Source organism: Gymnoscopelus microlampas (assembly GCF_963454915.1).
Source record: "Gymnoscopelus microlampas genome assembly, chromosome: 3".
Taxonomy (NCBI): Eukaryota; Metazoa; Chordata; class Actinopteri; order Myctophiformes; family Myctophidae; genus Gymnoscopelus; species Gymnoscopelus microlampas.
Window position 1 is genome coordinate 2,909,163 of NC_139940.1, and position 4,184 is coordinate 2,913,346.

The following is a 4,184-nucleotide window of genomic DNA, read 5'->3' on the forward strand; positions in this document are numbered from 1 at the left end:
TTTTTTTCGTCACCAGCATTTTTTCGTCACCAGCAATTTTTCGTCACCAGCATTTTTTGTCATTTTTCGTCACCAGCATTTTTTCGTCACCAGCATTTTTTGTCATTTTTCATCACCAGCATTTTTTGTCATTTTTCATCACCAGCATTTTTTCGTCACCAGCATTTTTTGTCATTTTTCGTCACCAGCATTTTTTCGTCACCAGCATTTTTCGTCATTTTTCGTCACCAGCATTTTTTCGTCACCAGCATTTTTTTCGTCACCAGCATTTTTTTCGTCACCAGCATTTTTTTGTCACCAGCATTTTTTGTCATTTTTCGTCACCAGCATTTTTTCGTCATTTTTCGTCACCAGCATTTTTTCGTCACCAGCAATTTTTGTCATTTTTCGTCACCAGCATTTTTTCGTCATTTTTCGTCACCAGCATTTTTTTCGTCACCAGCATTTTTTTGTCACCAGCATTTTTTGTCATTTTTCGTCACCAGCATTTTTCGTCATCAGCATTTTTTCGTCATCAGCATTTTTTCGTCACCAGCATTTTTTGTCATTTTTCATCACCAGCATTTTTTCGTCACCAGCATTTTTTGTCACCAGCATTTTTTCGTCACCAGCATTTTTTGTCATTTTTCGTCACCAGCATTTTTCGTCATTTTTCGTCACCAGCATTTTTTTCGTCACCAGCATTTTTTCGTCACCAGCATTTTTTCGTCATTTTTCGTCACCAGCATTTTTTTCGTCACCAGCATTTTTTTGTCACCAGCATTTTTTGTCATTTTTCGTCACCAGCATTTTTTCGTCACCAGCATTTTTTCGTCACCAGCATTTTTTGTCATTTTTCATCACCAGCATTTTTTCGTCACCAGCATTTTTCGTCATTTTTCATCACCAGCATTTTTTCGTCACCAGCATTTTTCGTCATTTTTCGTCACCAGCATTTTTTCGTCACCAGCATTTTTTCGTCACCAGCATTTTTTTCGTCACCAGCATTTTTTCGTCACCAGCAATTTTTCGTCACCAGCATTTTTTGTCATTTTTCGTCACCAGCATTTTTTCGTCACCAGCATTTTTTGTCATTTTTCATCACCAGCATTTTTTGTCATTTTTCATCACCAGCATTTTTTCGTCACCAGCATTTTTTGTCATTTTTCGTCACCAGCATTTTTTCGTCACCAGCATTTTTCGTCATTTTTCGTCACCAGCATTTTTTCGTCACCAGCATTTTTTTCGTCACCAGCATTTTTTTCGTCACCAGCATTTTTTTGTCACCAGCATTTTTTGTCATTTTTCGTCACCAGCATTTTTTCGTCATTTTTCGTCACCAGCATTTTTTCGTCACCAGCAATTTTTGTCATTTTTCGTCACCAGCATTTTTTCGTCATTTTTCGTCACCAGCATTTTTTTCGTCACCAGCATTTTTTTGTCACCAGCATTTTTTGTCATTTTTCGTCACCAGCATTTTTCGTCATCAGCATTTTTTCGTCATCAGCATTTTTTCGTCACCAGCATTTTTTGTCATTTTTCGTCACCAGCATTTTTTCGTCACCAGCATTTTTCGTCATTTTTCGTCACCAGCATTTTTTCGTCACCAGCATTTTTTTCGTCACCAGCATTTTTTCGTCACCAGCAATTTTTCGTCACCAGCATTTTTTGTCATTTTTCGTCACCAGCATTTTTTCGTCACCAGCATTTTTTGTCATTTTTCATCACCAGCATTTTTTCGTCACCAGCATTTTTTCGTCACCAGCATTTTTTGTCATTTTTCATCACCAGCATTTTTTCGTCACCAGCATTTTTTGTCATTTTTCGTCACCAGCATTTTTTGTCATTTTTCGTCACCAGCATTTTTTCGTCACCAGCATTTTTTCGTCACCAGCATTTTTTGTCATTTTTCATCACCAGAATTTTTTCGTCACCAGCATTTTTCGTCATTTTTCATCACCAGCATTTTTTCGTCACCAGCATTTTTCGTTATTTTTCGTCACCAGCATTTTTTCGTCACCAGCATTTTTCGTCATTTTTCGTCACCAGAATTTTTTCGTCACCAGCATTTTTTTCGTCACCAGGAATTTTTTGTCACCAGCATTTTTTGTCATTTTTCGTCACCAGCATTTTTTCGTCATTTTTCGTTTCGTCACCAGCATTTTTTCGTCACCAGCATTTTTTGTCATTTTTCGTCACCAGCATTTTTTGTTATTTTTCGTCACCAGCATTTTTTCGTCACCAGCATTTTTCGTCACCAGCATTTTTTCGTCACCAGCATTATTTGTCATTTTTCGTCACCAGCATTTTTTCGTCACCAGCATTTTTTGTCATTTTTCGTCACCATCATTTTTCGTCACCAGCATTTTTTCGTCACCAGCATTTTTTGTCATTTTTCATCACCAGCATTTTTTCGTCACCAGCATTTTTTTCGTCACCAGCATTTTTTTGTCACCAGCATTTTTTGTCATTTTTCGTCACCAGCATTTTTTGTCATTTTTCGTCACCAGCATTTTTCGTCATTTTTCGTCACCAGCATTTTTTGTCATTTTTCGTCACCAGCATTTTTTCGTCACCAGCATTTTTTCGTCACCAGCATTTTTTGTCATTTTTCATCACCAGCATTTTTTCGTCACCAGCATTTTTCGTCATTTTTCATCACCAGCATTTTTTCGTCACCAGCATTTTTCGTCATTTTTCGTCACCAGCATTTTTTCGTCACCAGCATTTTTCGTCATTTTTCGTCACCAGCATTTTTTCGTCACCAGCATTTTTTTCGTCACCAGGAATTTTTTGTCACCAGCATTTTTTGTCATTTTTCGTCACCAGCATTTTTTCGTCACCAGCATTTTTTGTCATTTTTCGTCACCAGCATTTTTTCGTCACCAGCATTTTTTGTCATTTTTCGTCACCAGCATTTTTCGTAATTTTTCGTCACCAGCATTTTTCGTCACCAGCATTTTTTCGTCACCAGCATTTTTTCGTCACCAGCATTTTTTCGTCACCAGCATTTTTTGTCATTTTTCATCACCAGCATTTTTTCGTCACCAGCATTTTTTGTCATTTTTCATCACCAGCATTTTTTCGTCACCAGCATTTTTTGTCATTTTTTGTCATTTTTCATCACCAGCATTTTTTGTCATTTTTCGTCACCAGCATTTTTCGTCATCAGCATTTTTTCGTCATCAGCATTTTTTCGTCACCAGCATTTTTTGTCATTTTTCGTCACCAGCATTTTTTCGTCACCAGCATTTTTCGTCATTTTTCGTCACCAGCATTTTTTCGTCACCAGCATTTTTTTCGTCACCAGCATTTTTTCGTCACCAGCAATTTTTCGTCACCAGCATTTTTTGTCATTTTTCGTCACCAGCATTTTTTCGTCACCAGCATTTTTTGTCATTTTTCATCACCAGCATTTTTTCGTCACCAGCATTTTTTGTCATTTTTCGTCACCAGCATTTTTTGTCATTTTTCGTCACCAGCATTTTTTGTCATTTTTCGTCACCAGCATTTTTTGTCATTTTTCGTCACCAGCATTTTTTCGTCACCAGCATTTTTTGTCATTTTTCATCACCAGCATTTTTTCGTCACCAGCATTTTTCGTCATTTTTCATCACCAGCATTTTTTCGTCACCAGCATTTTTCGTTATTTTTCGTCACCAGCATTTTTTCGTCACCAGCATTTTTCGTCACCAGCATTTTTTCGTCACCAGCATTTTTTTCGTCACCAGGAATTTTTTGTCACCAGCATTTTTTGTCATTTTTCGTCACCAGCATTTTTTCGTCATTTTTCGTTTCGTCACCAGCATTTTTTCGTCACCAGCATTTTTTGTCATTTTTCGTCACCAGCATTTTTTGTCATTTTTCGTCACCAGCATTTTTGTCATTTTTCGTCACCAGCATTTTTTCGTCACCAGCATTTTTCGTCACCAGCATTTTTTCGTCACCAGCATTATTTGTCATTTTTCGTCACCAGCATTTTTTCGTCACCAGCATTTTTTGTCATTTTTCGTCACCATCATTTTTCGTCACCAGCATTTTTTCGTCACCAGCATTTTTTGTCATTTTTCATCACCAGCATTTTTTCGTCACCAGCATTTTTTTCGTCACCAGCATTTTTTTGTCACCAGCATTTTTTGTCATTTTTCGTCACCAGCATTTTTCGTCATTTTTCGTCACCAGCATTTTTTGTCATTTTTCGTCAC